Source organism: Giraffa tippelskirchi, chromosome 9 (assembly GCF_054371585.1).
Source record: "Giraffa tippelskirchi isolate mGirTip1 chromosome 9, T2T-mGirTip1v1.2.pri, whole genome shotgun sequence".
NCBI classification, from domain to species: Eukaryota; Metazoa; Chordata; class Mammalia; order Artiodactyla; family Giraffidae; genus Giraffa; species Giraffa tippelskirchi.
The window spans coordinates 29194996-29208664 of NC_137283.1; the positions used below are offsets into that span (position 1 = coordinate 29194996).

A 13669-nucleotide genomic window follows, 5' to 3' on the forward strand; every position below is an offset into this window, starting at 1 on the left:
GTAAAAAAAAACAAAACTATGAATAGACTTATTAAGCCTTAGGAAGAAGGAAACAAATAAGGGGTCAAAGATACAGGAGAAACAAGGGCTATAAGCAAGAAAAGTAGGTGAAACAGGAGAGTAGAAATAAGGAGAAATACCGAAGCAAAATTGGGTAGATAACAAGACATCAATAATGCAGGCATTCGTGTAAGAAATCGCTTGCTGTTACTCAGAGTTTAGGGAGATAGGCCACTTACAAATGTTTCTTATATCCATACAGCAGTTGGTATGTGACTAAATCTTATTACTGTTTTAAAGTATCTCTTATTGGTGGCTACCCCAAATGATCACAAGTATGGACATACTCATTCTTGTTATATCCTTTGTAGGCATTTATATGGTCACTGTGATTGACTGGTAAAATATTTCCAAATGGTAAAGGGTGTGACAGGGTGAATGTTGCTGGGTGGCCAAAGTGTTGATGCAAATTCAAGTAAGTAAAGAGCATTTGCTTGAAGATAAGCATTGATTTCACAGCCTCTCTTGGAATTAGGAAATAGTGTACATTTTTGTTAATGATCATGAATGATTTTTGTTGCATTTTAGTGTTTGATTCATTTATTAAATACAAAGTAATTTGGAAAAAAAGTGAAAAAAGAATGGTAAATCTTTGGCCCTTTCTGAATGAAACGTATTGTTGGGGGTTGGGGGAAAGAAGGAAAAATGCAAACCTTTTCTCAAACCATTTTCTTGGATTCTATAGCAGAGAAACTAAGGCAGTTCCTTCCTGTTTTAGGGATATAGCATTTGACGGTCTCTAAAACCTGTATTATTTTCTCCTTTCTAAGAATTTTTACCAATAAGGAATCATTAGCTTGTTAGTCTGTCAGAAACCGTTGGAACCAGCTTGAGACAGTGGAATCTGTGGGGAAAAAGTAGAAAAGAGAGAAAGAGACTTGAAGTGATTTGATCTCTCTTTTAGTGGCAGCTCAAATTCGATAGTGCCTGCTTCCTGGGCATCACATCAGCTGGGATTTATGATGTGGACAGTGTGTAAACTTGGGGTATTTGCAGTAGTGCAAATGGCCAAATGCTAACCAGTGACATTGGTGACAAGACTTAGCAGTGGTAGAAAGGGATCCATGTATTTGTATGTGTATTTGTTTGTGTGATATTCTCAGATATTTGTGGTTATATTGGAAATAAGTTGGTAATTTGATTTGTCATTTTCTGTGCCCTTACCGAACAGAGGCTGAGATCAACTGTTTCTTTATGGAGCAGCTGAAGTGGGGCTATTGACTGATGTGGTATACATGAGTGCATGCTGAGTCACTTCAGTTGTGTCCGACTCTTTGTGACCCCATGGCCTGATGTGGTATGAACACTTGAGTAATTAGTGTTTAGAGCCTGTCAATTGGATAAATGGGAAATTAACTTCTTCTGATTTTTATTTAAAGAACTGAAAATCATCCACTATCTCAAAGTCATAAGCCAGCCAAAAACTTTACTTTTATGCCAGACATACACATACACACCCCTCCCTCCCTACCCCACTAACAGCAACTACAAGTTGACCTCACAGAAGAAGGTAATATACATTCATTTTTTAAAAAATTAGTTTATTTTTTAATTGGAAGATAATTGCTTTACAACATTGTGTTGGTTTCTGCCGTACAACAGCGCGATGCAGTCATGACTATAAGCATATCCCCTCCCTCTTGAGTCTCTCCCTCCGACCCTCACCCCATCCCACCCCTCCAGGCCATCATAGAGCGCCAGGCCGGGCTTCCTGTGTTACACAGCAGCTTCCCACTAGCTTCTGTTTCACACATGATAGTGCATCTAGGTCAACGCTACTTTCTCAGTTCATCCCACCCTGTCTCTCTCCCGCTGTCTCCACGAGTCCATTCTTTACATCTGCATCTGTTTGCCCTGCAGATAGGTTCATCAGTACCATTTTTCTAGATACCATATATATACATTAATATACAATATTTGTTTTTCTCTTTCTGAATTATTTTGCTCATGTATATGTACATTGTAGCAGCATCTTCCTTGAAAATCGTCAGCAGCAAAATTAGTTATTCATGTCTTCCCTCTGTTATCTTGGCTCTGACCACTTTTTAGAGAATATGTTGTTTGAGTTATTAATATACAGGTCAATACCTTTTGATTGTACTTTGAAGTGCTCTTAATATATTTATAGCAATTTTATTTCTAATTGCCTCTGATATGTTTTGGGAAGGAAGAAAGCAGTTGGGTCTATCATTGTGCCTGAAACTCCATATATTGTGGTTGGCAGGCCTTTTGAGTCTTTTAAAATAAAACAACTGACAGCTGTGTGACTTCCTTAAGTGTATGATGAGGCGCTTAACAGGTTGTTAGGGGGAAAGAAAATCTGTAGATGAAATAAGAAAAAAAGAAAGACAGGATTCAGAAAGTTTTATGGGAGTCATATTATCAGTTTTCTTCCAGACTGAAACTGCAACAGTTAAACAGTTTGTAGTTATCTGAACGTCAACGTGATGGACATGGGTTGTTTTCGTCATCGTTATTCTACAGGTTTTTACTTGAAGTGAGAATACCAGCAGTGAGAAAATCACAGCCATGCTGAATTCATTACTGCGGTAGTCACACAAAACCACGGATAAAATTTCAATAACTGCAGGCCACAGTTGAGTAAACAGTTGCACTGAAATTTAATTCCTGTTGACTTTTCCCCCATTCCTCGCCAGGGGCACATTCTGATTCTGTAGTACAAAGACAACAGGGGTTACAGCTTTGATTAATGTAGGACACTGGAAGAGAATTAGAACTGTAAAATATGTTAGAAGTCCATGGAACAAAAAGATCTGGCTTAAAAGGCTTGGTATAAAAATGAGTTAATTATGCTGTGTATGAAACTGAATGTTCTAGGATTTTCCAGTTGCTCCAGTGCAATCACTGACAGTATAGGGAGAATTTTTACCTAGTGCCAAGATTTAAAATAAATAAATGCAAGCCTTTCCACCTTTGATCCATGTTTCCAAAGTTAATTACGAATGAGAACAAGTGCCCTTTCAGAATGGAGAGCTTTCACGAAGATCCGCTGTGGAGTGAGCGGCTTCTGTTCTGGGTTTGGTCTGTAGATTGGCTAAATTGGGTCCAGACAGAATTGCTGTTGCTGTTTTTTAATTATGTTGTTGACAGCCTAGAGAAATGGGGGAAATCTGGCTTTTCCATTTTCTCTTGAAAAATCCGATCTGGTAACCATGGCCAGTATTCCTACAAGGGTAACCGTTGTTGGGAGCTGAATTGTTACTAAGTGAAGGAGCCCGTAGGCCTGAGTCCCCACCCAGTACCTTGGCTGACTTGTACCCTCTAGGCAGTGGAGTTGGTGATTCTGGTCTGAACGTTGCCATCATCACTCAGAAGCCATCAGCCAAGGAGAAGGGGCTACCATTAGCTGGAGAAGCCCACCCACACACTCACAAACTGGCTCCCTTCCTTAAAACTAAATGTATTACTCTGTAATGCTTCAGCTCTACTTATATCTGGACCATGAAACTATTATAACAATAGTTTTCTAATAATATAATTTGATAGAGTTTCTGAACATTTTCTTTTAGCCCTTGAATAATTCTTTACCCAATCCCATCACTGCTTTTTATTTCCTATTATGCCTGCCCCATTTCCAGGTCTGTAAAAGTTCTCTACTGGATACTGACTACTCCATTATGAAAGTCAGCAACAAATACTATTACCAGTTACTAAAGTTTTTTTTTCTTCCCCCCCTTAAAGGGAGGATTTTAAAATGTCCAGAGCAATTTCACAAACTGTGTGGATTAATGCATTTTAAAAGTCTTGAATTTTAGAAAGCAGAATTTTATTTCCATATTGCTGCAAATGAGAGCTTTTTCAGATAAGCATATTACATAGAGCATAATGTTTAGAAGTTTCTCCATATACAGCATATGCTGTCAGGTCAATTAACAGAATGCATACTAGAAAATGTTTATTCAATAAAAATGAATAGCTGTTAAATAAAACAGTGATTTCTTAACAACATTCCATTTAATGATGGGCTTTTTTTCTTTTCTTTTTTTGGGGGGGTACCACCTGGCACTTTTATTGTCTGCAAATCAATGTAGGGAGAGCTTTGGTTGCTAGAGTTTTTAGGTGTGGTTATCATTTTATATGAGAAGGGCAGTTTAGAAGTAGTCTGTGAGAAGGACATTTAAATAAGATAAACTAGATGTGGAATTCAAAACTATATTATTTGGAGAGTTGTGGCTAAGTGATATATTAACTTCATATAGCTTCTTTGACATTCGGTTTAAGGTACATGTTTCACATTAATAATGTAAAAGAAAAAGAGAAACATTCGGTGACTGTTAAGGAGGTAAAAAGGTAGACAGGACAAGAAGCTTCTGCAAGATCATGGAAGAGAAAGAGGAGGATCCATTGGATTGAATTTTGCCAATGAGCCATTGAAGGAGGTAACAGATTAGTCATTACAGAGGGCCAGAGACACTCAGAAATTCCCTTCCTTGTCAGGATGGCAGAATGAATCCCTTCCTCTAGTGTTTGTTACTGAAGTTACTAGTGGGTGGGTATTAAACAGAACTGGAAGAATGTCCTATCAGTGTTTCCGATTTTAACTGCCTGTGCGGTCAAGGATGCCTGGAGGAAGTCGCTGTCCGTGTTTGAATGGGCAGCAAGCGCGCATTAAAGGGGCCCTCCCTTAGTTTCCTCCTCTTCCCCGTCTTCCTCTGGGGGCTGTGGTAACTGCCACCGGTCCTCTTTGGCCTTGTTTCCCCTTCTGCAGAGAGAAGCCTGGGTGACGAGGTATAGATCTATAGATGCAAAGATGAACTAGCAGTAGCCAGTTCGGCCTTGTCATTCTGTTTTTTTCTTTGAAAATGATTTCTTATGAACTTTTGACGGAATCCTCTCAAGTGGACTTACCTATAGCAGGCAGGGGCTGTGTCTGAAAAGGGAGGGTCTTTGGATGCCACTGGAAGGGTAAGTATGTTCAGCATATCTGTGTCCTAAGAGGGAAGCTTTCAGAATAAAGTACAGAAGAAGAGGTTATTCATATTTTTTGAAGATGTTTTGATGCCCATTTTTAAAGTCTTTATTAAATTTGTTAAGATATTGCTTCTATTTTATGTTTCGATTTTTTTGGTTGTGAGGCATGTGGGATCATAACTTCCTGACCAGGGATCAGACCTGCACCCCTTGCATTGGAAGGTGAAGTCTTAACCACTGGACCACCAGGGAAGTCTTGAGATTACTCGTTTATTAAATGCCCTCGTGGGCCTGGGGACTATGATAAGAGCCAGCACCTTCCTTTACTAGTGGGTGAAGACCCAAGCTATAATTTTAAATTATAAAATTAAGAAATTTTAAAGGAATTGCTCTGTTCAGATAGACTCTTTGAAGACACAAAGTGCAGTTCAAATATTATAGAACATTTTGATGGTCAAACATATTTTATAGGAATCAGTGCCACCAAAATGTTAGCAAAAACCAAACAGATTAAAATGAAACTGAGACAAGAATTCAGATAATTCTGACAAATAAAGAAAAGGCAGGCACAACAATAACAAACTTACACTTGTTCTCAACTCCTTTTGTGGCTATTTCTGGAAAAGGCATCTTTCACCCTGAATGCTAAATTTACTTCTCTCCTCTGTTGTTTAGACCTGCCTTCCATCTAAATATTGTTGTCAAAGACCTGTGTAATGCAGAATTTGAACCTTGTATGAAGTTCTTTCACGTTCTAATTTCTGAACAGCAGTTGTGTGTCATTAATCTCTCCATTGAAAGTTAAGATGGGCCAGGAAACAGGAAAAAAAAGAAAGCATCATGTACGTAAGAGAGCATGGTAATAGAAACCCAGATGCTGCTCTTCATTATGAGTGAAGTGTACCCTCTTGACTTGAAGCAAAAGCATTGCTACTTTGAGAAGGTAATTTTCAGTCTTGACCTGTAAGCTAATAAAAAAAAGAAAAAATACTCCCTATCTCTTGTCTAGTCAGAAATCTCTTTTTGAACTTTCAGGAGGAATGACTTTAATGGTAATTTGTTGACAGATTAGCTTTGGTGATTGCAAAGAGTTTGTTTTGCAAAACTGGCAGGCTCCTATCTGTTCTGTGAAGGCAAGTAACCTACTTTGCTATTTTGCAAGTGCCTGCCTTTATTGACAACTAGTGCTGAACAGGCAGAATTGGTATGTTTGTGTAATGTAAACCTATAGCTTGCCTGATGGAGTCTAGTGTACTTTTAGCTAGTGCATAGATTGCTTGATAAAAAGGGTTAGAAGGTGACTGCTTTTATGACAAAGTAGAAGAGCAATATAAATGCAAGTGGTGGATGGAGCAGCAGAAAGGAAGTTTATATAGGGAATTGAACCCTGTATTAGAAAGTTTCTTTTCATCACTTGGTCTTTGAACTCAAATCTATTGTAATTATAAAGTGTTACTTGTAACATTCCAGAGACCCTTTGCTAAATACTGTGTTTGATTTGGTTTGTGGAAATAAAACGATTTTTTTCCCCTCTCTCACAAGAAAATTTACTGAAGACAGTTTCACATACTGGCCTGGACTCAGTTTTGGTCCACGTCGCTACTAAATGGACTACAAGACATTTAACCTTCTTTCTTAGCTTGTAATTTCTTGCAGTTTCCTTGCAATTTCTTTCTTATTTATTCTCCTGTTTTCATTTAATCATTATGATGCCATGCCTATGTGTAAGGAAATGTGAGGACCACACTCATGTGTGAGGTGCTGGGGAAGCAGGGCAGAGTAACGGGAGTTTATTTGGTTGGAGCCTGAGGAGTAAGCCTGAGAGTGATGTGAAGGTGGTTAGAAGGTAAATTGAGTTCCGTTTGTGTGAAAGTTGAGTTTCTAAGCCAGGGGAGGTTTCCAAGCTGAAAGAAGGGTTGTACAAGAGGAGGTGGACTGACGGTGAAAAAGAAAGTTGGGCCTAGCGTGGCAGCAAAGAGACTCGGGAAAGATGAATAGTAGTGACAAGGCCATTGGTGTTGTTCCTGGATTTAGTAATGGGACACTAACCCTTGCCTCACGTCATTGAGGGCGCCATGTTTCTCTGGTTTGGTTTGGTTTTTTGGTTTTGTGTGTGTGTGTTGCAATAAAGCTTTATTTATAGACACTGAAATTCAAATTTTATGTAATTTCCATGTCACTAAGTATCATTGTTCTTTTGATTTTTTTTCCCAATCTCTTTTTCTTATAGCTTTTTTAAAAAAATTGAAGTATAAATGCTTGACAGTGTTTTTTCTGTTATACAGCAAAGTGAATCAGCTGTCTGTATACATATATCCCCTCCCTCTTGAGCCTTCCTCCCACTCCCATCCCTCCCATCCCATCCATTTAGGTCACAGAGCACCTAGCTGAACCCGAGGGTGCCGCGTTGTTGACCCGCCTTGTTCCCTGCATTTCTCTTCCTGCGTTTGAAGCCCTTGGTCAGCTGTCAGCCCCATAAGGGCAAGGATGAGCCTTTCTCGTCCATCCCTTGCTGTTCCTCAGCACAGAGCTCAGTACTGGGTGGAGAACAGTTCTCTGACTCTGTGAATGAATGAGCTGGAAAGAGAAAGGAAGGCCTGGGTCACAAGAGGGGGTTCAGGGGTGAATTGGCAGATCAATAGTACCTTTTGAAAATAGGAGATATGACCGTGTTGAGGAGTGGGACTCTGAGGGGTGACTCAGGATTTCCAATCTGACGGACAGCATGGTGCACTGTGGTATGAGGAGAGAGAAGGGCGGCAGGAGGAGAAGGCAAGCTCCTTTCTGCCCGTCATTAATCGCTTATTATTAGATGATAAAGAAAGCACAAACATAATTTGTATATAAAGAGGGAGTTTATTTTGGAAAAATCTCTGTTTAAAGACTGTTTAAAAAAAAGACGCCCTCCTCTGTCATTCAGTCTCGCTATTTGATTGTATATGTTTATTCAGATAAAAATTATCAAATATTTTCCCTTTAGCCTATGTCATTTACTAATGCGTATATCTTCCAGAAGTCACATGGAAAGTGCTGATAAACTGCTTATGTTCCCATTGATCAGGGAATGTGCTTATCTCTCTTAGAGAACAAAACTACCAAGTTAGATCTTTGATAAAGTGTCTCATATTGACTCAGGCTTCTTAGAATGAATACTTTTTTTGTTTTAAGGTGAAGGGGGTGCCTGTTGTGTTTCCTTTGTTGGAAAAATACAATGTGTAATTATTAAACAGCTGGCGCTATTGGAAAACCCATTTAGGGGGTATAGATTCAACTGCTAAGGGGGAGCAAGCCTTGTTTGTGAGTTGAAGTTGAACCCTGCATAGAGGTGGATGGAGGGAAGGAAGCTCTTTGCCTTTAATCTTTCCTGAGAGAGTATTTTCCAGTATCTTCTGCGTAAACTGACAGTGCAAATACTGGCTTTGGAGGGGTTAGAATTTTTTATTTTGTGAAGTTGATTACCCTAAGATTCTGTCTGAATTAACTCTTTTATCCCTATTTTTAGACTGTGCCTTCTTTACCCAAAATAAAATGAATTTCCTGATGCAGATTGATCTTCCGCAAAGTTTCCTAAAGTAGACTGTTGATTACACACTTTCTCATCCAGGCAACCATATGTAATTGGCAGTATCACGGTCGCTTGTCAAAAAAAGGCAAAGTGTCAGCTGATCTAAATTGGTATTTTAACATTGTACCTTTTCTTGCCCCCAACACCCCTCTCACCACATTGAAGGGAAGGTGACATGATGTCTTCTTAGTCATTCAAATCCAATAACTTTTAATCTGAAGGTTAAGTAGTGAGATATAAACTAAGAGATGATAATATCAATTTTATGTTCACTGAAGGGCACAATATACTTCTTTCTAGTAGAGGAAAATTGTGCGTAAAATGTCTTTTGCTTCTCAACAGCAGAGCCAGGTCTCTTAGAGCCAAAGGAAGAAAGAGTTTTGGAAAAATTTAATAAAATATGTAACTTCCTAGAACAGGGTGAAAGTAGCCTTTTATTGTTGTAATGAGTGTGTTAATTTTTCAGGGTAGCACAGGAAGAGGTAGCTCCATTTTTATAGCCTCTTGTATTGACTCTTGTTATGCTCTCTATGAACTCAACACCCTTTTCAAGGTTAAAGACTGGGGGAGGATGACATAATGTTCATTCTTTCCTGACTATTTTTGGTCCTAATGTGTATGATAAATAATACTGTGATAGTATTGCTTACCTTGCCTCATTTTTTTCCCTCTTCATAGTGATATTTCCATTTCCACACGATAGAAATCCAACCTGCCAAGGTACTAAGTGAAAATGCTCTGGCAACATGCAATTTTATCCTAACCTGCTGATTTATCCCATTAGATTTACACTTGTCTTACACAAGTTTGTGTAGTGTATTTCATGGATATGCTATGTGCAGTTATGTATAGATATACTGTACCATTAACATGTCATAAGAGGGGAAGCAGTGTGCATCAACTGATTATTATTGTCAAGGTGATATTCTATAATGTAGTGACTCACCATTATAATTTGCGGGATTGAATTCTGGAATTATTTTAAACTTGTTTCTCAGCCTCTCAGTCAGTACCCTTATTGGTAAATTCTAGGTAAAAGGCAGCATGCTGAGCTGGCAGACCATACTGAGTATGGGTGAGCTAAGGCAGAAGGCCAAATCCTACAAATCTGGTCTGCTCCCTCCTCTTTGAAATAAAGATTTTTTTTATTAGAACATGGCCATCCCCCTCCCCCCTTTTTAAAAACTTTTTTCTTATATTTGGCTGTGCTAGGTCTTCGATGGTGCATGGGCTTTTCTCTAGTTGTGTGAGTGAGGATTATTCCCTAGCTGTAGTGCATGGGCTTCTCATTGCAGTGGCTTCTCTTGTTGTGGAGCACGGGCTCTGAGGCCTGCAGGCTTCAGTAGTTGCAGCTCCCGGGCTCTAAAGCACAGACTCAGTAGTTGTGGCGCACTCAGTTGCTCCATGGCATGTGGGATCTTCCCAAATCATGGATCGAACCCATGTCTCTTACTTTGGCAGGTGGGTTCTTTATCACTGAACCACCAGGGAAGCCCCATATTTCCCTTTTTTCTCTTGTTTGTGGCTGCCTTCTCCCTATCACAGCAGAGGTGAGTTGTTGCATGGAGAATGTATGGCTCATAAAGCCTAAAATAATCTGGTCCTTACCAGAAAAAGTTTGTTGACCCCCTGGATTAGTGAATGGCAGATGTAGCAAGATTTGCCTTCCAAAACTTAGTACTCTTACTTTATTGTATCATGTAACAAAACTGAAGGATCATTACCTCATTTTTCCCCAAAAGTGTACTTTATTGATATATATATTTATCTCAAAATTTAAGACTTATTTTTCATTTTCTGAAATGGAAGATTAACAGGTAGTTGTCATCCTACCTATATGGGTTGCTTTCTAATCATTTAACTGAATATATCTTACAAATGAAAAGTTTTGACAAAATTGTTGATTAGAAGAATAATCAGCCAGCCTACTAAGGAAGTGATGGAGAGTGAGATACTGAAGGAGTCATTCGAAGAGAGGACTTCTTTGGCCATGGTTCTCCTACCAAAGAAAATTAACATAAAAAAGTAGCCTATATTTGTAGTCCCATGGTTGGCTAGAAGATGCAAAGAAATATCCTGAATGTGTCCCTGCATTCATAAAATTCATAATCTAATTGGCCTAGAACAAGATGTAAACATGTGAATTGAATAGCAATAAAAACTTCAAAGCACATGAAGCTGTAGAAGAGATGCATCTGACTAACCAACAGATATGTGATTTAATCAATAAATGTTCAGTAACCTCATGGACAGAGGAGCCTGACAAGCTACAGTTGCAAAAGAGTCATGGGGTTACAAAAGAGTGGGGCACAATTTAGCGACTAAACAACAAGAAGCCAGAGAGGAAGTTTATTTGTGTCTCTGTGTTGGTGGGATTTTTGAAGACTGATCAAACTGAGGAAACAGTAACTCAGTATGTGCACACCAGCAGATTTAGTTTAACTCTTTCAATCAGGAGATAATGGATAGAGGGTATATACTGGGCTGTGTGGATTTGGATTATGACTTAGATATTAAATTGCCAAGAGATGTATCTTTGCTATTTTGTCATTTTTAATTTGGGGAGTAGCGAGAGTGGTTTTCTATTGTGGAAGGCCTGGGGGCATATCATAAGCAGAGGTCTTTCTATACTGGATGCCAGCATCCGAGTTGATTGGTCTCCAGGAAATGGTCCGGGGCCTATCTGTTTACACAGACCATTGCCTGAGTTGAGTGTATGATTTCCAGAGATTAGATGAGGGCTGACAAGACTGGTCATTTCGTTGGTGGTGTCCATATTTCACATATTTTTATATTGAATTTTAGCTCATTCACGTCTATTCATCATTTAGCTGGAATGACTGAAACCATAGAACCTTATTTTAAAATAGTTGTCAGATTTGAAGATCTTTACTCAGTGCACCTATTTTTATGAACTGATGGTCTTTTCTAGAAAAATGCATTGGCCTGACGTTTTCTCCCGTTCACACTTATTTCTTTTCTTACCTTATTTGTTCTAAGTTTATCAGATGACTTACAGCCCAATTAGTGAAAATCTCTTTGGTCTTCCAGGCAGGTGGGTTTCTCTGCCATAGGTCGTATCTTTAATTCCACCATTCTTACGTTTTGCACCATTTTAAGATCCCTCCTTTGTAAGTCTGATGAAATCCCAGCATCTTTCACTCTGCAAAGTGTGCGTATACATGTGTGTTTGTATGATTTTGCAATTACAGTTTCATGTGTGTCACACCCCAACCCCCCCCTCCCCAAATTAAAACACTATACAGCCCACACTGCATGTTAATTAGATTTGCTAGCTGGTTCAGTGTTTTGACAAATGTTCCTAGATTCTTCTATGTTTAATTAATGTTAAGTGCATTAGTAACCTATCTCTAATTTGGAAAAGGTTTCTTCTTTTGGCTCTAAATGCCTACCAACGTGTCCTTGGAATTAATTCTTGGATATCTTAAATGTAGCACTATAAATGCCAGCTCTGAAGAAAACCCTGGTAAGTAAGGTCATATAAAGTCTTCTGCATAGGTCCTGAGAGTCATTTTATATTTATTCAAATGCACTAACTAGGTTTACATTCTCTTGCACAACACTATATACTCGTTGGAAGTCTTTGACCAAATCAGCAAAGATTACAAGAAATGATGCATCCACACTGTCTTATATGGCTTATATAACCTTATATAACTTTGTGTAGCCCATTCTGGGGGTAGTTTGGCATTGTGTAGCTGAAGGTTTAGAACAGTCACACAGTTGGATTCAGGGTCACACTTTTACTGAGAAATTGTATAGCATTCAGCAGTAGTTCTCAAACTTTTTATTTGTATGGGAGTCATCTGGAAGACTACTTAAACAGATTGCATGACCCACTCCCAAGTACTGTATTCTGTAGGTCTTGGGTGGGGCCCAAAAATTTGCATTTCTCATGCTGCTAACCCATTCTCTACTGCTGACTAGAGCACACTTGATAACCACTGAAAAAGGCAGAGTATCAGAAGTGTAAATGGTGGAGCCAGCCTGTTTGGTCCAAATCATTACTCTGACACTAGTTTGGTTATCGTGCAAGTCAGTTGATTTCTCTATGCCTCACTTTACACATCCATCAAATGGGGATAATATCAGCATTTAATAGTCTGAGTGAAAATGAAAGTGAAGTCGCTCAGTCGTGTCCGACTCTTTGCGACCCCATGGACTGAGAAGCCTATCAGGCTCCTCAGTCCATGGGGTTTTCCAAGCATGAATACTGGAGTGGGTGGCCATTTCCTTCTCCAGGGGATCTTTCCGGGCCAGGGATTGAACCCCGGTCTCCTGCATTGTAGGCAGACGCTTTACCATCTGAGCTACCTGAGTCTATAACAGTTAGCTGCTGTTATTCGTATCTTTATCATCATCATCATTATTAGGAATCTAACCAACAGAAATAATGTGAAGCATACCCAAAATTTTTACCTGAAGATGTTCATTATGGTACTATTTATGATATGAACAATAAAAAAATATGCTGAATCACTGACATTAGAAGAAAGGTTAAGTTTGAAGCAATATTAGGTACCCATTAAGACTCATACTCCTTTAGAAATATAACTTTATCAATTATGGAAACTTAACTTTAAAAATTATAGTATAATAATTGATGGTGGGAAAAAGCTTAAAAAAGCCCGTCAAAAAGATTATCAATAGTTTTTGTATGTTTATGAGATTGCATTTTATTTTGTATACTTTTCACTTTTCCATATTTTCTAAAATATCTATAGTGATATTTATTGCCTTTATAATTAAAAAGTTATTATATAATGCACATTCACACTGTTTGAAAACTTTTATGAGTGGATAGAAGTGGCAGAGAATTACCTGTCCTATGAGCAAGATTTATATGTATTTTATATAAAATATTTATATAGTATCTTATATAAATATACAAATTTAATATAAATTTATAAAGTAATATAAATAAAATATATAAGTATATATCTTACATATATTTATATTTTAAAATTTTTTGCACAGATTTCAAGGGATAAATTTTCATAATTGTAAGATTGGTCTCCTGTGACATGTTTGTGTTTTCAGCTGCCACACGCTTTTCCCCTAGTTTTCTCCACCAACTTCTAGGTGCTTCCA

General features: G+C 38.4%; 1 protein-coding gene across 43 annotated transcripts in view; it reads left to right on the forward strand.

Annotated features, from left to right (window-relative positions):
- Positions 1-13669, forward strand: part of FOXP1 (forkhead box P1) — a 618285-nt gene that overhangs the window by 384975 nt on the left and 219641 nt on the right. The window lies entirely within an intron of this gene.